Source organism: Lynx canadensis, chromosome B3 (assembly GCF_007474595.2).
Source record: "Lynx canadensis isolate LIC74 chromosome B3, mLynCan4.pri.v2, whole genome shotgun sequence".
Classification (NCBI taxonomy): Eukaryota; Metazoa; Chordata; class Mammalia; order Carnivora; family Felidae; genus Lynx; species Lynx canadensis.
In genome coordinates, this window is record NC_044308.2 from 34,397,779 (window position 1) to 34,418,543 (window position 20,765).

Here is a 20,765-nt window from a genome sequence, read left to right on the forward strand (position 1 = left end):
GGAAGGAACAACAATACTATTTTTAGCATCATTTGCTTAAGAAGATCCTGGAGTCTAAGGGGGGGGCCAATGAAACCGGAAGCGAGCAAATGGAAGTCATTAAAATAAAAACGCCACTGTCCAGTTATGGTTACATTTCCCAGTTGAAATCCGAGTATACACGAACATGAGGTAACAGATTTATGGAACATTCAGCACAGGCATTGATCCATAAAAGATGTTCAATAAATTACTATTAGTATGATTATCTCAGACTGGCTAATATCAGAGTCGGCATTAGGCAACCCTGCGTTGGAAATCTAGCTCCATCTATTAAAGGCTACATGACCACAGGAAAGTCACTTCGCCTCTGTGTGTTTTGGTTCCGCCAACTGTACATTTAGGGGTAAAAATACCGCCTAACAGGGGACACCTGGGTGGTTCAGTCGGTTAAGCGTCCGACTTGAGCTCAGGTCATGATCGCCAGGTCTGTGAGTTCAAGCCCCGTGTCAGGCTCTGTGCTGATAGCTCAGAGTCTGGAACCTGCTTTGGAGTCTGTGTCTCCCTCTCTCTCTCTGCCCCTCTCCCACTCACACTCTGTCTCTCTCACTCAAAGATAAATAAACATTAAAACATTAAAAAAAAAAATTGTGGGGCGCCTGGGTGGTTCAGTCGGTTAAGTGTCTAACTCTTAGTTTCGGCTCAGGTCGTGATCTCACAGTTCATGGAATCGAGCCCCGCATTGGGCTCTGTGCTGACTGCATGGGGGATTCTCTCTTTCCCTCTTTCTCTGCCCCTCCCCTACTCATTCTCTCTCTTGCTCTCAAAATAAATAAGTACACTTTAAAAAAAAAAAAAAAGAAAAAACATACTGCTTAATAATAAAAAGAAATGATGTACTGATACATGCTACATCGTCATGAACCTTGAAAACATTATCCTGAGTTAAAGAAGCCAGCCACAGGAGACTACATATTGCACGATTCCATTTACAGGAAATGTTGGGGGTAAGCAAATCTATAGAGACAAAAAAATACATGAGCGGCTGCCAGGGTCAGAAAGGTTGGGAGGGGATAAGGGGAGGTGCAAGATTTCCTCCTGGGGTGACAAAAGTGGTCTCAAATTACACTGTGCTGATGGCTGCCTGCCCAACCCGTGAATGTATTAAAAATCATTTAATTGGAGATGTTAAATCGGTGAGGTGTATGCTATGTGAATTACATCTCAATGAAACTGTTTAAAAAAATACTGCCTAAGGGATTGACACAGGTGGTGGGGATTAAGTGGCGGACATGTGCACCGGGCTTGGCCCGTGCCTGGCACCCGAGCGACACTCATCACCAAGTAGCTCTGCTGGCATTGGTGCAGGAAGAGGTCAAGCGACACCTGCAATGTGTCGTCCCAGGAAAAAGAGGAGGGTAGAACCCCCCACCTACAAATACACCTCTCCTCGGAAGCCCTTACTACACAGAATGTCTTAACACTGTCAGATGAACCAACGGTTTCAAAGGTAAACTATAAACGGCATCAGAAAGCCTGGGATGGGAGGTTTGGTTGGGATATAATGGAACTTGGGAAGAAAAACCACGGCCCAGTCTCCCCTCTTCCTGTACCTCCTTCTCAGGGAAAGGCAACAGATGAAGCGAGGTTTCAAGCCATGCCCAGGGGTCCGCTCTAATAAAGCCAGTTTTCCAAAATCATCGGTTTCCCCTTCAGATTTCTTTCTTACCAGAAAAGGGGTGGAAGTGGGGATGGTGAGATAAATTATAAGGACTTAAGAAAAGACAGTGATGCGAATCAGAGCCTTCCACTTGCAGGGGAAAATAATCAAGATTTTAAAAGTTACCACCAGCCCTTTCTGGGGGCTATTAAGAAAGTAAAGCCTCTTAACTGTAATCACCCCTAATTAGCCATCAGCAACTCATGAAATTACTCATGGCATTGAAGACCCTGAAATTCTTGGGTCTCAGCCAGAAGTTACACTGAGATCCACCAGGAAGAAGGCCAACAAGCATAAATTGGAACAGTTAAAACTCCTCTGAATCCAAGGCATTGTCTTCTTGGCCAAGCAGTGGGTCTGTGTGAAGACAGAGAGTAGGATGAAATCTCTGCCAAGCTCCTAATAATGATCAACTAATCAATAATTATTTACTTATCATGAGACTCAAGAAAAGGATGAGTCAGTGGTCTCCCTTTACAATCTAGCTTAGGTGGATAAGATTCGGGGACTTGGAGCTGTCAGAGGAAAGGACAGCGTTGTCTAGAACAACAGGTGAATAGTGTTATACAGAGACCCTGGGCACAAACCAAGCTAGATCAAGAGAAAAATCGCTGTAGAGGGCTGGTTAGACATCGGCAAGGAAGATGGCACTTACAGTCAGCCCGTAGTCTACGCGGGTTACAAATGAGCAATCCAGAGTAGCCGGTAAAAAGTGCACACGCTGTAGCCTCAATGACCTAGGTCTGAGACCAGGGGCCTCATTTATTAAGCTGGTGACTTTCGGCATTAACACTTCTGTCTTTCAATTTCCTCGGCTGTCGGCGGCGGGGGGGGGGGGGGGAGGGGGGGATACCGCTTGGAACTACCTGTAGGGTTGCTGGGAGTATTAAATATTTATTAAGATGGCGTGAACTGGGTGATAGACACACACATGCGTGCACGCACACGGCACTGTAGGCACGCTTCTCAAGGAACTTAGAGTCTAGGTGTAGAGGACTATACACTTTAAACAAACTGAAACATAAGTATAAAAATAAAACTGTTATGGGGGCGCCTGGGTGGCTCAGTCGGTTGAGGGTCATGATCTCGCGGTTCACGAGTTCAAGCCCCACGTGGGGCTCCATGCTGACAGCTCAGAGCCTGGAGCCTGTTTCGGATTCTGTGTCTCCCTCTCTCTCTGCCCCTCCCCTGCTCATGCTCAGTCCCCCCCCTCAAAAATAAACAAACGTTAAAAAAATTGATTAAAATAAAATACAATTCTTACAAGCACCATGAAAGAAAGTCCGAGGTGCCTCAGGAGGTACACCGGGCAGTGGTCGGAGAAGGTCCCTCTGAGGAACTGACCTTTATGCTGGGGCTTGAAGCAGGCGACAGCCAGGCATGGACGTCGCAGGAAATGGGAATCACGTGTATACAGGCGTGGGAGGAACCGGAAGGAAGAAGGAAGCAGTGTGGGAGCAATGCAGCAATGGGAGGAGAACATGGGGAGACCCGCCCCCCTGTGAGGAGGTAAAAATCCCCTGAATACGGCAAATGAATGGCTGTGGCATGAAGGAAAGAGAAGAGTCACCCATGACTCCCTTCGGATTTCTGGTGGATGGAAGCAGCAAAACCAGGTACCAGGGAGCTTTTCTGGTTTTTTCAGGAAAGGAAGGGCGATGTTGAGGAAAGAAGGTCTGCTGCAAAGCAGTGGTTTCCACAACTGACAAGAAGCCAACCAGAAAAACATCTTAAATATCCAAACAATTTGAAAACAGATTGACAGCCCCTGCTGAGAACCATGGACCCCATCCTCTGGGCATATCTTGCCTTCAGCTATTTGCTGATAATAGAACGAAACCGTCATGATTAGCCTCTCTTTTTTTTTTTTTTTAACGTTTATTTAATTTTTTTTGACACAGAAAGAGAAGGAGAGCACAAGCCAGGGAGAGGCAGAAAGAGAGGGAGACAGAGGATCCGAAGCAGGTTCTGTGCTGGGAGTGGAGAGCAGGACGTGGGGCTCGAACTCACGAACCGTGAGATCATGACCTGAGCCGAAGTCGGTCGCTTAACCGACTGAGCCACCAGGCGCCCTACCTGTCATTTTAAAATAGGGCTTTTTTCCTCTTTGCCTCACCTTCTTAGAATTTATATTTTGGGTGTACATCTTATGTGGTCACATCATACATTAGTTAAAAAATGATAACCAAACACTATGCGGGAGCTGTACGTGTAGACATTTTTTACCGATGGAGGGTGCCATCCAAAAAAAGTTTCGGAGGCCACTGGTCCAGAATGTTTTTTGACCAACGTCTCAATCAGATTTGACTCATCACTTTTATCCGATCATACGGTTGAGGAGCTTGTTCCAGAGGGACGCTGCCATTTCCTGGTGTTCACCTGTGCTTCCGTGATCACTACTGTGTTATGTCAGTTCTGCTTTTCAAACCGCGGGCCGCAACCCCTGTCTGTCAGGAAACAATTCTGTGGGTCATAACCTGCACTTTTTTAAGTGAAACAGGAAAGAACGAAGGAGAAAGGAAACGCTCTGGCGTCCGTCGCACACAGTGTGGGCAGCCATGTCTCGCCGTGGCTCACAGAACAGTTTAAATGCCCTTTTTAAATGCACTGGAAGACCAGAAGGCACGGCAGAGTTCGAACTGGTCAGGGGGAGTAAAGTCATGACGACGAGGCAGAACCACATTGCCCAAGCCCCTGAGAAGCCGCACCGAATTTCGATGAGATGGCTGGGAAAGAGCCATCGTAGGGAGCAGGCAGAGACCTGATGAAAGCGAGGTTTCCCAAAAATTCATTTGGCGGCACTGTGCCGAGCCTGGGGAGCTGAGTAAGCATGCTATCTGTGGGGCTGATTCCGCTTTTTGAGGTTTGCGTCTGTGGATTTATAACTTTTCTTGACAGCGACCAACAAATCCAACGATGTAGTTGCTGTTAGAACATAGGCTCCCTGGGGGAAGCCCAGGGCCCGACTCTCTCTCCTTTCCACAAAGATCCTGCAGGAAGGCTGAACGGTCACCTGATTTGGGTCAGGCTAGAGTCACAGTCCCCACGCACCAGGAGGAAGTGGCACGGGGTTCCAAGGCTCAGTATGGCAGAGACAGAAAGAGGAGCCATGACAGATTTAACTCAGGGTGGAAGGTGGCTCCCAACCCCAAAGATGACAGTGGCACTGTTTTGCTGCCCTTTACCAACAGGCCCACCTCTGAGCATGTTTCCTGCCCCTTCTCCTCATGGCCTGACCAGAACTCCTGGAAAAACCCACCTGAGTTCCGTGGTCCCCGGAAGAAAAGGATCTGCTCAGCCTCCCATGCGTGGGTTCAGAAAGGCCCACCTTGAGGCCACATCACCACGACAGGAGCCAGTTCCACCTCCCCATCTTCCCCCCACACTTAGGCTTCTCCCCCTCTGGAACCCCCATGATGTAAAGCGGTCAGCCAGACAAACAAAAGCCCTACTCCCTGGGGCAGTGGAAGGGACTCACCACAAGAATGAGGACCAGACATTTCAGGAGGCAGTTCCAGACCCCAAACCAGCACCCAGGAACATGTGGTGGGGGCAAGTCACAGAAGCTGCCCTTCCTTTGCGGAAGCCGCCCCCAGAAAGTCCTGACAGAACAAGGGCCTCCACGCTGGGCCTATGCTCCGCCCAATCCCGTCTTCCCCAACATCACCAACACTTCTGCTCCACCGCCATTTCCGCCAACTTTCTTCTCCCAGAACAGTGGCCGACCCTTTGCGGCGCCCCCTACCTGACGTGCAAATTGTCTGTGGACAAAAGTACCAGGCTGTAGGCTCCCAACATCGGTGTCCAACCCCCATCTGTCTTCCATTAACAGTAAAGCAGAAGAAGAGTCAGGAACCGACTTTCACTAAGCACCTGATATGGGACATGATATTTAATCATCACAGCAAAACTGAGGCCACACGGCAGGTAGAGGGTAGGCCAGGGACAAACACAGATCGCCAACACCAGAGTTGGCCCTCTTTTCACTGTTAGAGTCACTGCCTCTCACCTAGCAGAGAATCATGCTTAGTTAGCCATTTAGTAATAAACACGTGAATGGACGGATGGATGAATGGATGGATGGATGGATGGATGGATGAATGGATGCTTTCCTAAAGGACCGAAGGTGCCTCGTGGATGTGCTAGGAGGTGAAACAGGTCAGGACGTGATTGTTCATTGTGCCATGAACATCACCTAGAGCAAAGTCAGCCAGGATGAGCCGTTTTCATACTCTATCATTTCTGATCATAATAGTCATGAGGCCAAGGATGCCAGCAAACATCTACTCAGTGGCTACCATGTGCCAGATGGCATTCGATATGCTTAACACACATGAACTCATTTTTAGCCTTACGACAACTTGCCATGGGGAAAATGGAGGTACAGAGAGGTTAAGTCACTTTTCCAAGCCACCCGGTGAGTAGGTGGGGGAGTCAGGACTCAAAACCAGGCAGCCCGAGCCCAGATTTTAGGCACTGAATCGTCATTTGACACTGTCTTCAGAAGAGAGGCACGTGAGTCCCACTTCTCAGAAAACAGAGCCCACGTCTGCTCTCTGCTATTGCTGATGTTCAGTAAGTGGCTACAGGCTGGCCTTGAACCAGAATGGAGGCGCTGGCCCACCGCAGGCCTGTGTTGCCTCCACAGAGAGGCCCACCCTCCTACACCCTCCGGGGGCCGTCATCACTTGCCTGCCCCAGGCAGCAGGGTATTCAGGGCCGGGCCCTGAGGAGCCCCAGGCCAGCCTCTTCCAGCCTCTTCCAACTGGGTGAAGCCAGCCAGAGGAACATCTCCCTCCCAGCCCTCTGTGCTCCATCCTGTCTCCTAGCCCCTTGCAGAACGTGTCCTTTTTCCTCTGTCATCGTCAAACTCGGCCATGTTATTCATTTCTTCCCATTGAACCTCCATTCTGTAACCTGGCTGGCTTACCCAGAGTGACCTGAAAACCCACAGAATCTGATCTAGGAAAAAAAAATGTCTGAAGAGCCATTGAAACTCCCTGGATACTTCCAAGCAAACACATTACAGCAGGTTTGGTTACTCAATTAGGAAAACGCCTACCTCTCCTTTCTTACCTGGAGAAATTGGTACTCGGCACAGATTAGTTAAGGATCTCGATACAAATTGCATCATTTTTCATGGTCATTACCATTGATGTGGTTTATATTTGTTTTCGGTCCTAAAGAATGTTTCCCAGGTAACTAAGGAAAACGGTCAAGGTCAGAAATATCAGGAAGGCAAGATATTTGAAATAAATGGGCCATTTATTCCTGCTTCTGTATAAAGTCGGTTTTTCAACTTCAAATGGCCTCATACTACAGATCAAAGGCAGAAATGCATCTGGAGTAAGACCCTTTCTTTCCCCAAATGTTACTTGGTCATTTGATTTACAGCACTTGATAAACCTGGTTAAATGTCTTTACTTCTGTGTAAAGTCTCCAGCAGAACTCCCATCTAGCAATTGTCACAGTGTATCAATGTGATTTGCATTTGTCTTTCAGCCCCCTTAGGTGAGACTACAGAAGAGTAAAGACTCTTCTCAAAGACTTGCTTTTTTTTTAATGTTCCTGAAGCCTAGAACAGGGCCTGGGGCACAGTAGGTGCTCTGTGATGACAGAAAGGATTTACATTCAGTCTCACTCAGAGGGCCTCTCTCCAAGCATGATCATACCATGTTTCCAAGATACTGTTGCCCAGCCCAGCGTTTAAACAGTCACTTTGCTTCCACAGTAAATGTTAACACTTTCTGAAATTAACACTATTGATGACATTCTCTGTCCCTACCCCCACCCCAAAGCCTCCAACATGCAAATAAGCAGCTGTGATGGGCTGCAGGCCACCCTACCAAGGGATCAAAAACACCGAGACACCACACCGATACAGCCTTCCTCCCCACCCTGAGCACTCCATCTCTCCCCAGCACCCCCTGCCAAGAGTAGTTTGTAATCCCTGGGTTGCCATTAATCAAAGGAAACAAGATCAAACTCCCACAGCGGGGCTCTGCAGGGAGCTCAAATCTGTGGGAACCACAGATTTGCTGCCCAGGCCCTCTCCAAGATGGTGATCCAGCCCATTTCAAAGACCAATACATTCTCCAGCCCCCTTGGTCAAAACAGGTGGCCCTGGGACTAATGGCAGCTTTGGCTCAGGCTGAGCCAACCTCCTGGTCCACCTCCTTTCCTTCTGTTACAAACTCAGGTCCTGCCACCTGCGGATGGCCTCTTGCCACTCCAGCAAGCACCTGCGTACATCTGTGTGCACACGTGCACACACACACACGTATCGGCAAAGGAGAGTGTCCCAGATGCACTAACACTAAAAGAACAGATCCACAGAAGGCAAGACCACATTCATCTACAAAACGGGTCTAGGTAAGACTTCAGGACCGGGAAGAACACAGCTAATGTGGTATTCTTTCAGGAAAAAAAGTTATCTATAAAATTAGACACGTGGGGCGCCTGGGTGGCTCAATTGGTTAAGGGTACAACTCTTGATTTCGGCTCAGGTCATGATCTCAGGGTCGTGGGATCAAGCTCTGCATCAGACTCCGCACTGAGCATGGAGCCTGCTTGGGATTCTCTGCCTCCCCCTGCCCCGTCCCCAGCTTGCACCCCTCCTCTCTCTCTCTCTCTCTCTCTCTCTCTCAAATTAAGAAAAAAATTATACATGTTTATATATGTTCTTAAGACAATCCTAGGAGGTAGGTGTTATTGATATCCCCATTTTACAGAAGAGGAAACTGAGGCTGTAAGCACTGAAACAATATGTCTGCAGTCCCAGAGCTAGTAAGTAAGCAGCATGATCTGAACCCGAGCCACTTGACCACGGGAGTCATGGTTTGTCTTTGCACTACGTTAAACCATCTCGCAGGTCCCCCGCACGCTACCTCAAACATACATTTCCAGGAGAGAGGCTCGCACTCACATTTACCTGGTGCACAACATGCAGACTACGGCATGGGCCCCAGCCGGGGAAGCTGCTGTGCGTGAGGTTGTGCTCCGCCCGTTCACTCCACGGCGGCTTTGGCCTTGAGTCCAGGTTATTTCCTCAGTCCCCGCATGCATTTGCCTGTCCAGAACACGTCCCGGCCCAGCATGCCTCAGTCACCATAAATCAGCCAGCCACACACTCTGCCCTCGGTGCTTCTGAGCACCAGGGGAAAGGATTTGCCTCTTTTTTGCTTGGCTCTTACGGCTTCTGCATTGACATTTGAATTATGTCATTATTTTTTTACGTGATAGAAATCTAGTCAATGATCTGTAGCAATCGCTGCCGGGCAGCGTGTGCCAAAAGGCTCCATATATCCTTACAGAAGGCAGCAGAAGCCTAGCAATTAGCCTGACTTCCTTTACACAAATCTGTGATGGGCCGGTATTAGGTAAAGCTGACATCAGGTGCAGTGATTGAAAGATTATGATAATGTGAAACAGACAGCCATCTCATGAACTAGGAAATGTATTCAAGGCAACCAAGAGAAGCAAGTCGTTGGAGTCAAAGGTCACCCAGAGGTCAAGGGGGCAATCAAGGCAGTTGGGTTTAGCAGAATAAAACCGTTAACCATACCCTTTTTCTCTAGCGTCAATGGCCAGGCAAATCTGTTCTCTTCCTGTCACTTCTGTCCGCCTTGTCGACGCTCCCTGTGACCCAAACCAGGACTAGAAAAATATCACCAGTAACCCAGGCCCCACTAATGAGCTGCGCACGCAGGGTAAGGACTCTTACCCTCTGACCTCTCTGATTATTATCTCATGCTCGGGTCTCCAAGGCTCCACATCTCAAGGCCTACCCCTCTCATTCAGACTATTTCCAGTTTCTGCCTGCCGATGACCCACCCAAGATGAATAATAAAAGGAGCCAGCCGCCAGCTCCACACCAGGTCCCCCTCCCACGGAGCCTTCCCATACTTGGGTGGTGATACCACCATCCTTCCCATGAATAAAAGCTCAAAGCTTACCTGGGCTTCTGTGACTTCCCCTCCCGCATGGCCTAGGCCTGGCCTCTTGCCAACCTTCAAGTTTTCATTTGTATTATCCCTCAGATAAACTTCCTTTCCATTCCATCGTCTACCAGCCTCCCCTCGCTCATCAATGAAATCATTCCAACTGGCGTTTCTCCCATGTCCCTGTGTACCTTTGTCAAAAATCGGATGGGCGTGTTTCTGGGTTCTCTCTTCTGGGCCACTGACTTGTGTGCCTATCCCGCTACACGGACTGGATTCCTACAGCTATAAAGGTCTCAAAACCCGGCAGACCAATTCCTCCTACTTCATTTTTCCTTTTTGCAGATTATTTTCGGAGGTTTGACTATGACGTACTGTGGTACAGACTTCTTTGGGTTTATCCTGTTGGGAATTCACTAATGCTTCCTGATTCTGTGGGTTTGTACCTTAGCCTAACCTCAGGAAGTTCTAGTTCCTTGAGTATTTTTCAGTCCTACCTTCTTTCTTCCATCTTAAGATTTCAAAGACATTATTATAGTCCTATAGATCCCTGACGATCTCACCTTGTTTTTTTCCCTCCCCCAGTCTGTTTTCTCTCTGTTGTTCAGATCAGGTAATTTTTATTGTTACATCTTCAGGTTCGCGGATTCTGTCCTCTGTCATCTCTGTTCTGTGGTTCAGCCCATCCTCGTGAGATTTTATTTCAATTGTTATATTTTTAAATTTGAAGACTTTTCATTTTGAGGACGCTGGACGGTCTGTCAGTTAAGCATCCAACTCTTGGTTTGGGCTCAGGTCATGATCTCATGGTGTGTGAGTTCGAGCCCCACGTCAGTCTCTGGGCTGACAGCGTGGAGCCTGCTTGAGATTCTCTCTCTCCTTCTCTCTCTGCCCCCTTCCTCCTTCTCAATAAACAAACAAACAAACATTTTTTTTAAAGAAAACTTTCATTTGGTTCTTCTTTAGGTCTTCTATTTCTTTTCTGAAACTTTCTATTTTCTTCTCATTTGTCTCGAGCACGTTCAGTACTGCTCGCTGAAGCATTTTATGATGGCTGTTTTAAAAGCCTTGTCAGATAAATCTCACATCTCCATCATCTCGGTGTTGGCATCAGCTGACTGTCTTTTTTCATTCAGCTGGAGATCTTCCTGGTTCTTGATACAATGAGTAATGTCCAATCACATCCTGGATATTTTAGGCATCGTGTTATGAGGCTCTGGATCTTACTTAAACCTTCCATTTTTGCTGGCTGCCTTTCATATGGCTTCAGCAAGGGAAGGAGGACCCCACCTCATGATGGCCAGGGGTGAGAGGGAAACCCAAATTGGCCACTTGGCCTCCACTGACTTTGGAAGGGAAGGGGGAGCATCATAACTGCTGAGCTCTCCAGCAGGTCCCATAGATACTTCTCTGGCTGGGGAGGTTAGGGATGCCTCACTACCGTGCCTCATCTGGCCTCCATTTGCACCATTGGCAGGAAGGGAAAGGGGATGAATGGCCTCATTACTGCCAGGCGGTGGTAAGAGTCTGGACTCTCCACTAGGCCTCCTCTGACCACCCCAGTGGGGAGGGGGAAGGATGCCTTATTGATGCTGGGTGGGAGTGAAAGTCTGGGCTCCCCACATATCTCAACTGAGAAAAGAGCCCCCAGAAATGGTCTAGGTTGTCACCATTCACTTAGGAACGAAGAATTCGTAACCCCAGAGAGTGTGGGAGAATGTGTTGCTGGAGGTTCTATGGCAAGTTCATGCAAAGTCGGGACTCAACACCCGTGCCCTTGGCTCCAAGATCACTTGTACATAAACCAAAGAGCTCCTAAAGCACAGGAGGAACACCAGCCCCCAGCCAACGTAATAATGAAAAGTCTCCCTGGCCAAGGGATAGCGGCTGCCTCCTCTTACATCCTGCCGGACCCCAGGCCAGAAAGCACACGTGGTTATGCGCCATTATCCTCTAAACAACACAAACACACGTCTACTCAAGACAGGCCTTCCGTCCAACACACACAGCAAGAGCACACTCGCGAGCCAAGAGCTACAGCATCACGGTCACCTTCGGGGCTGGTGGTCTTCCATCTGGAGAGGACCCTGGCTTTCCTACCGTTGGAATCCTTGAAACCAAGATACACCCAGGAGCTGCACGGCTCGGAGCGGCCAGCAGGCCAGGCGCCCCCCCTCCTGGCTGGAGAGCTGGGTCTGCACCCAGCTGGAGGCGCCTTCCTTGGACCTGGGGCCTCTGGTCTGGCCCCGGCCGGCGATCTCAGCAGAGCACTGCTTATTCTTCTGCAAGGGAAAGCCGGTGACCCGGGAGGGGAAACTGCTTTCTAACAGCCTTTGTTTTTGTTTCCATTGAAAAAAGTTAGTGACTTTACTGCATGTGGAAAGAACCAAAGTAACAATTTCAAAGAGGCTCAGCATGTTTTGGAGCTGACCAAACACACAGAAAGTTTGGGTGGGGAGGAAAAGAAAAGGAAGCGAGGGAACAAAAGTTTATTCCACATTCACCATGTGCCAGACATACGCCTTGGTGCTCCTTCCATGCCTTCCCCTGGCTTCTACAGTAAAAATTCCAGCCAAAATCAAGTTCCAAAGCCCCTACCATAGGTCATCAGGCTGTTGAGAGTCAGGCAGAATTGCTAGACTCCACAACACCATACAATAATAAACAATTTCATGGTCCACAACTGGAATCATAAAATAGAATGATATAACAATATTAATAAAGTCATTTGATGCCTAAATTTTGAAAGAGTATGATTAAAATTTTTTAATTCAGAATAACTACTTCAAGAATTATAGGGGCGGCTTGGTGGCTCAGTCAGTTAATCGTCTGACTTTGGCTCGGGTCATGATCTCTCAGTCCATGAGTTCGAGCCCCACATCGGGCTCTGTGCTGACAGCTCAGCGCCTGGAGGCTGCTTTGGATTCTGTGTCTCCCTTTCTCTGCTCTTCCCCTGCTCGCGTTCTGTCTCTCTCTCAAAAATAAATAAACATTAAAAAATTAGAAAAAAAAAAGAATTACAAATTGTGTTGAAGTAATTGCTATGTTGATATCACCCAAGATGGTAAACACCCACAGTCTTTTGCTAGAACTCGTGAATTAAGCTCTACACTCTTATGAACACTCAAGCTTCTAGGAGTGATTTTGTTAACTATTGGGATATTTTAACATTCACTTTTTATAATTTAAAACAATTTTCAAATATTATAGTCACCTAGGCCAGGGGTCAACAAACTGACCAGTAGGCCAAACCTGCTCACTGCCTGCTTTGTCATATTTTTAAATAAATTTTTATCTTTTTTTTTTAATTTTTTTTAACTTTTTTTTATTTTTTATTTTTTATTTTTGAGACAGAGACAGAGCATGAACAGGGGAGGGGCAGAGAGAGATGGAGACACAGAATCTGAAACAGGCTCCAGGCTCTGAGCTGTCAGCACAGAGCCTGACGCGGGGCTCGAACTCACGGACCGTGAGATCATGACCTGAGGTGAAGTCAGACACTTAACCGACCGAGCCACCCAGGCGCCCCTAAATAAGTTTTTAAAAAAGAAAAAAATTAGGGGCGCCTGGTTGGCTCAGTCGGTTTAGCGTCCGACTTCAGCTCAGGTCATGATCTCGCGGTCCGTGAATTCGAGCCCCGTGTCGGGCTCTGTGCTGACAGCTCAGAGCCTGGAGCCTGTTTCAGATTCTGTGTCTCCCTCTCTCTCTGCCCCTCCCCTGTTCATGCTCTGTCTCTCCCTATGTCAAAAATAAATAAAACGTTTAAAAAAAGAAAAAAAAAGAAAAAAGTTAGCAGGATTCTATTTTATGACATAAAAATGATATGAAATTCAAACTGCAGTGTCCATAAAAAAAGGTTTTACTAGAACACAGACTTGCCCGCTTGTTTATATATTGTCTGTCGCAGCCCTCATGCTCAAAAGGCAGAGGTGATTCACGGCAACAAATCACCATCTAGCCTGCAAGGCTGAAATATGAACTCTCTGGCCCTTTAGGGAAAAGAGTTTGCCGACCCCTGATCTAGGCACTGTGTCGAATGTTGGTGCCAGATTAAAAACACACGAGGATGATGATGATTAACCACCACCACCACCAGCAAGGCTATTGGGGGAGCCAAAAAACCGTCATGAGATACTCAGTGAGCAATTTACGAGCAAACCCACTGAGCACAACGTTAGAGATAACCGCGACCCACCACGCGAAAAGCGACGCTACAGCAAAACTACACTTTCTGAGAATTTCTCAAGCACACCGGCACTCTCTTTACATTCTGTTCTGTGGGAGCAAAGAGGGTCCATTATGAGAGATGGGAATCCTGTGAGGTCTTCAAGAATGCAGCCCTGCCATTAAATCCAACAGCCTCCTATTTCCTTCCCTTCCGTTTACACGGTTTCCCCGTTAAGGTGTGAGCACCGGCAAGTCTCTGAATTCCCACCAATCGGAGTCTGATGCCCCTCGGCCGGGCCCCCAGCCTTCCTACTGCACAATGCTTATCACACCCATCATTCTCTCCGCCCGACCCCTCTCCCCAGGCTGTAAGTACCCCCCAAGGCAGGAACACCATCTTCTTTATCTTTAAGATGGACAGATGTTCCTGCACTCAGTAAGGCACGTGGGAGGCCCTTCGTTTCATTGTAGGGCTGAACAAACACCGTCCCCCCTGACTCCGGTGGCATCTACAGTGATTCCTGGTCCATTTCACAAGGGGGGGGGGGGGGGGAGGGGCGGGGCGGAAATAACAGCAAACTGAACAGTGATTGATGTTGGTAATACTAGATCTTTTTTAAATGTTTGTTTGTTTTGAGAGAGAGAGAGAGAGAGAGAGAGAGAGAGAGAATGTGAGTAGGATAGAGGGGCAGAGGGACAGAGAGAATCCCAAGCAGGCTCCATGGGGCCCCGACATGGGGCTAGATCTCAGGACTGTGAGATCATGACCTGAGCCAAAATCAAAACTCTGCTGCTTAATCCGACTAAGCCACCCAGGTGCTCCTAATTTTTTGATTAGGGAAAAACAAGGAACAAACCCAGACCATTAACTAAAATGATGGAAACTGTCATTTATGCCTAAAAATGGGAAGCCTGACAAGGTCAAGAGGAATGTTTACACAAAATCATACTCTGTTAAAAAGGCAGATGTGCAAATATCAAGCAGAAAACAGAATGCTGTAAACAGTTAGTATACTATGCAGATGTGAGGCAGGGAGGGGAAGAGGAGAGGGAGGAAGAGGAGGGGGGAAGGGATGTTTTGGTAAAGTTACATGTACAGTAAAAGTCAAGTTAAAAGATAACACATTTGTGGAATTATAAATTATACAGTCTTTCTGGGAGGCCAATCAGACCATATGTATCAAATACCTCTGGAGTATTTATATCTTTTGTCCCCAAAACAGCACTATGCCTTAACAAAAGTACAAAAAAAATGCACAAGAGCAGTTTTATTTATAAATAATATTGAAAAACTGAAAGCAACATGTCCCCAAATAAGCAAACATTAATGTTTTTTAATAAGGATTTTTTCTATTATTTTTTAATATTTATTTACTTATTTTGAGAAAAAGAGACAGCATGAGTGTACACGTCGGGGAGAGAGGCAGAGAGAGAGAGAGGGAGAGAGAGAATCCCAAGCAGGCTCCTTGCTGTTAGCCCAGAGCGTGACACGGGGCTCTATCTCACAAACCTTGAAATCATGACCCGAGCCGGAATCAAGAGTCAGACGCTTAACCAGCTGAACCACCCAGGCGCCCCCAAACATTAATGTTTTTAAAAATATTCTGCCACCATTAAGATAACCATGTTTTGCAAGAATATTGAATATTCAGTACCTAGGGGAAATGTTTGTGGTTTATTGTTAAGTGAAAAAAGTCGCAAACAAAACAAGATGTTCAGCAAGATACCAATTCTATAAAACTGTGTGTGTGTGTGTGTGTGTGTGTGGTGTGTGTGTGTGGTGTGTATGTGTGTGTGTGTGTGTGTGTGTGGTGTGTGTGTATGTGTGTGGTGTGTGTGTGTGTATGTGTGTGTGTGTGTGTGTGTGCATGGTGTGTGTGCAGAAAGACAGACTACAAAGACACACATTAAAAATAATGGTCATCACTGGCTGGGGAATTATGGATAATTTTTATTTTTTTCTGTGTTTTTCCACATTTCCTAACTTTTCTACAATAAATGTATCTCCCCTTTGTAATCAGAAAAAAAAAAAAAGCCTTGTATCTAGAAACTTAAGCAAATCCGCGGTGCTGTCACCAGTATGCAGCACCTGCCACCACAGTCCCCCTGAAGTTAGAAGGGACGCAGCAGACTGTGCAGCCACTAAAATGTCCATGCGGCACCCACACTGGACAGACTATGGCAAAGAGCGCTCCCAAACCCCCCTGCCCGTCTCTCGGGGGGTCGGCCCACTGCACCCACACCACCTCTGCAGGACGGATCCCGACAGACCTCGCCGCTGGCACGAACACCAGGGTGTCTGGAGGAGCGCAGCTGGGCACCCCTGCTACTCCCGGACGCAGGAACCCAGCCAGGCCCGCACCTGCTTCTGCCTCTACCTCCACACCCGGCAGGAGCGCTCGCTCCACCTGCCCCTACTTTTAGACTCCTCTCACGTCTGCCCACAGTAAAGACTGAGGGCCCCTTTCTTTGCGCTGCATCTGTTTTGGGACGGCAGCTCCACCCCTTTTCTAAGCAGAAGAGCCCTCTATTTTATTTTCAAAGTGGGTTACGTGGTGATAAAAAGGAACGAAGCACCGATCTGTGCTTCAAGATGGATGAAAACATTAATCTTAGTGAAAGAAGCGAATCACGGGAGACCACATATTGTAGGATTCCATTTATCTGAAATGTCCAGGATCCATGGAGACAGAAAGTAGATGAGAGGTTTCCAGGGGTTGCTGGGGAGGAAGGACGGGGAGTGATTTCGAAAGGATATGGAGTTTTTGCAGGTGATGAAAATATTCTGGAATTATATAATGGGTGATGATTGCACAACTCCGTGAATACACTAAAACCACTGAATTGTATACTTTAAAATGGTGAATTTTATGGTATGTGAACGACATCTCAACTTTTAAAAGGTTTTAAGTGGGTTACAGTTAGACTTTTAAGTGGTTACCATCAGACTTTCCAGTGGGTTACGATTAGACTGAGGCACTAACCAGCCCATGAGTTCCCATGACGCTTTGGAGTCAGATGACTGGAAATTCAAACATCACTCTGACACCTACTTGCTGTGCGAGCAGGTGCAAATTCCTTAACCTCTCTGTGCCTTGGTTTTCCAGGCTGTAGAATAGGAATAATAATGTCTAGCTCACACGAATCGTTGAGAGAATGAAATAAATCAACGCAGGCAAATCCCAGGACCTGATACAGAGCTCTGTAAATGGCAGCTCCTTCTCTTTAGCTGGCCGGAAGATCCCTGGAACTTCAAGCAGAATGAAACCTGGGCCTTCGCTAAAACATCAGTGAAGTCAAGCAGGCCCTGGGCACTTGTCTGTTCTCACAAAGATACAAACGGGCTCGAGGGGCTAGATGTCAGGGCACACCCCGTTATCAGGCTTAAGGCCCGCCTTGTAACCAGCAGTAAACTCCCCACCACAGTCCAAAGGGCCTCCTGTCCACGGTCGGGTTTGACCTTCTCTCAACCATTAGATAAGTGTTACTATTATTAGCCTCGATCAAGGATGAGGCAATGGGAGCTGAGAGCAACCAGAAAAGGGGACAGCGCTGTGACCGGCATCCAGATCAGACTGTCTCCGCTGTTCCTAATTTTGCTCGCAAGGCAGCTGCCCTCTTCGTCCTCAGCCGTCAGGTCACGGCAAGGCTGGCCGTGGGCAGAACTGGTGCGGAAGTGGCCGTGCCATGACCGGACCAGGCAGGCATCACCGCCCTGATGCACCACATCCGGCCACCGAGCATGGAGGCAGGGGGCAAGGGGCAGGGCAGTGTAATCCAAAGGGCAGCTGGAGGCCAGAGGGCCAACAGCAAAGGGAGGGGAAAGGAGGATCAGAATTCAAGGCATGTGAGGGTCAAGGGTCAAACAAGCGAGATCAATCAGAGGGTCCGTCATCAATTCAGCCAAAGCAATTCACCCATTCTCAGAGACCCTGCAGAGTAGCTGCTTACGCCCTTCCCGGAGAAGGTCTGGTCTCCGGGGTTTAGCCAGAGAAGTGAGAAAAAAACGATGGCACTTCTACAGGTCTAAGGCTGCTGTAAGCACCTCACACTCTCGTGACTCTCACCCAGGGTCTGTATTATTCTCACCCTCATTTCGCAGACGGGAGAACCACAGCACAAAAGGAAGCTGTCCAGGAACCCACAGCTTAGTGGGGCCAACGCCTGAACCCAGGGAGCCGGCTCCAGGGGGCGCCCACCCTCAGCACCACTGTGCTCCTGCCCGATCCAGGAAAAGGTGGATCCTACCACTAGAGCTGTGGTCCAGCCGGGGCCACACCCCCTCCTCTCTGCCCTGAAATGACATGTGACCCGAGGCACTGCGTTTCAGGAAGAAAGGTCTGTCTGGCAACTACCAATTTGTAACTCGCTGATACGATCGGAAGGTTTCCAAGAAGGAATCAGGTAGAGCGGCCTCCCGGCTGTCCACGTATCCATGTTCGCAAGAAAGTAATCTCTCTTGACTGAGCCTCCAAGAAAAATGGTTAAGTCAAAGGCGTGGCTTGTCACCCCGCCCCCCACCCCCCTGGTAGTCTTGCGGCTGCATCCCCGCCATAAATCAAAGGCCGTGCTCCCCTTTCATCAGGTGCCTGCAGATAATTCCCTAGCGATTTCCCCGCTGGGGCTCAGAGGGCCATGGCCTAAAGGGTTAACATCTCATTTCCTCTGTCTTTCAAGCCTTAATCCCCATCCTGAGCTGGGTGCATTCCAAGCCCACCTGGAGCAGGTCACGACGAGCCCCAGCCCACGGCTGGCCCTTCATTTCCCCTGGCAGGAGATTAGATGGGGCGCCCATTAATCACTCATTACTTGGGTCCTCACTGCTGGCCAGCCCTCAGGCAGCCAGCCAGCTGGCTGGGCGGGTGGGGCGGGCCCGCCCGCTGCCCAGCCCAGGTCGCAGGCTGCCCGGTGTCACTAGACAAGACACCACAGCGTCAGCCCGGCTCTCTGTCCTCGGGACCGCGCCCAGGAGGAGAGGGGCCCAGGGAGAGCACTGTGGGGCACCGCATGAGTGAGCGGCTTCTGCCAGGCTCGTTGGAGGGACGTGCGCGGCACGTTCCGTGGAAAGATGAGGTGAAAAGAGTTGAGCAGGCAGAGGCCGCTCTGCTGGGACAACTAGCCATGAGGAGGACACTTGCTCCTTGTCTGGATCTTAGGTTCTTCCTTGAGGATTCTAACGGGAACCCGAGGAGGGAGCGGAGAGGGGAGAGGATGTTGAGTGGATAACTCACTATTATTATTATTATTATTATTATTATTATTACTGCACAGCGGAAGGGGTTCATTCGCTGGATTGGAATAAAAGGTTGCACTATTTGGCCCTTCAGACACAAACCCCTGGACTTGAGGGGGCCTGAAGTTTTATATATACACATATATACTACGTGTATATTTACATATATGTATATAGAATATATATATAATTTATATATATTATAAAATAATATATATTATTTATATACATTTTTTTTTCTAGCACACAGTGCCTGCCAAGCCCTGACCGGGTACAGAGAAGGTAAGACAAATAGGATGTGCCCTGGCACTGAGCACCCAAGGGCGGGTCCCCCCACCAGCCCCCCAGGCTTTGGCCATCCCTTTGTCACACGTGGCAGAGACCGAACAAGGGTGCAAAATAAGGGCTTGTAGAAGAAAAGGGATCTGTTGGTGAGCAGACCCCACTCAGAAGAGAGGGAGAGAGTGGCTGGCACGACACGGGGTCAGCAATCCGGGGAGTCCCAACCCACTTCCTACCCTAGGAAACTTGGGGCTCTGGAACCAACCCACCTGACCCTTCTCCCTCAGCACTGGCTCAGGCCCAGAAATAAATTCACAGTGAGCCTCATGGGGGCTGGGCTTGCACACCTTTGCGGGGAGAGGTTGGGGATCACGCTTCCAGGAGTGAACTCAAGACCCCTTTGACCAAAAGAGGGCTCTCTGCCTGGCCTGGGCCATGACAAACCAGCACTCCCTCCTTAGAGTCAAGGTCAGAGCTTCTGTTAAAAAGGACCATGCGACCTGGGATAAAGCGGCTAATATTATTAACTCACCACCTGTCCCTGGATCCTCATTGTTAAGGCAGCCGAGGGCAGGGGTCCTCAAAGCCAGTCTGTAGAACAATCACTGAGGCAGTCTGAAAAATGCCAACTTCCAGGCCCTGCCTCCACTCTGGAATCTGAGCGTCGTCCCAGCAGATCCTAATCCTGATTCAGATGTTCCAAACACAGCCCTTTCAGGAAACAGGGGTATAGTGGGAAGAGCACCTGGCTTAGAGTGCTGGGTTTTAAGGTTTAGGTTCAAAACCCGAGTTGTTGACCTAAGGCAAGTAAGCTGGAGTTTTCTACCTTGTAAAATGCGGATTATGCTCTCTCGCAGGTTGGTGGGAGGATTAAGGCACCAGGCGTAGCACACCCCAGTGCTCACGAACTGCGACCTGAGCATGAGAGCATCGGGCCAGCGAGGCTCCAGAAACCAGAGAAGTCAGTTCTGAAGAGCACCGGAGAGAGAAGAGAGGGCAAAGAGGCCCAGAAATGACGCCCCCAGCGTCAGTCCACGGGTCCTGCAGGAGGAGGGGAGAGGGGTACCGAAAAAGGGCAAGAGGCCGCCCAGAGCTTCCCACTGACGTTCCGCCTCCCCAGCGCCAGCCTGTGGTAGGCGGTAGCTCCTGGCCTAACACTGCCAATCCGTTATTTTCACAGAGAAGAGTCCATACGGACACGAGAAACCTTTGCATCCACACCTACGTACATAAATACCACAGTTCTGCACGCACAGAAAAAGATAAAAGGTGGGAGAAGTAGAGACAAGAGGACAAAGAAGGCAAAGTGGGACTGGAAAGTCCAACCCAGTTGCATTTTCAAGTCACCCGGTGCTGGTCGCAGGCTGGCACTGTGCTACGCAGCCCGGAAAGGTGGAGGGAAGAGAAGCCTCAGGGTGCCTGGGACAGGTGGCTGGCCCGCTAG

General features: G+C 48.7%; 1 protein-coding gene and 1 long non-coding RNA gene across 2 annotated transcripts in view; one reads left to right on the plus strand and one right to left on the minus strand.

Moving 5' to 3' along the window:
- The window catches only part of THSD4 (thrombospondin type 1 domain containing 4), a 564,456-nt gene extending 544,251 nt beyond the window's left edge, over positions 1-20,205 (minus strand). Inside the window, exon 1 of the mRNA XM_032593610.1 lies at positions 20,148-20,205. The gene's annotated coding sequence lies outside the window, so the exon portion shown is untranslated. The remainder of the gene's footprint in view (positions 1-20,147) is intronic.
- LOC115515711 lies at positions 18,798-20,240 on the plus strand. The gene is made up of 3 exons (XR_003969366.1): positions 18,798-18,879; positions 19,283-19,321; positions 20,179-20,240. It is a non-coding gene; the product is annotated as an uncharacterized LOC115515711 (long non-coding RNA).
- Positions 20,241-20,765: the final 525 nt, after the last annotated feature.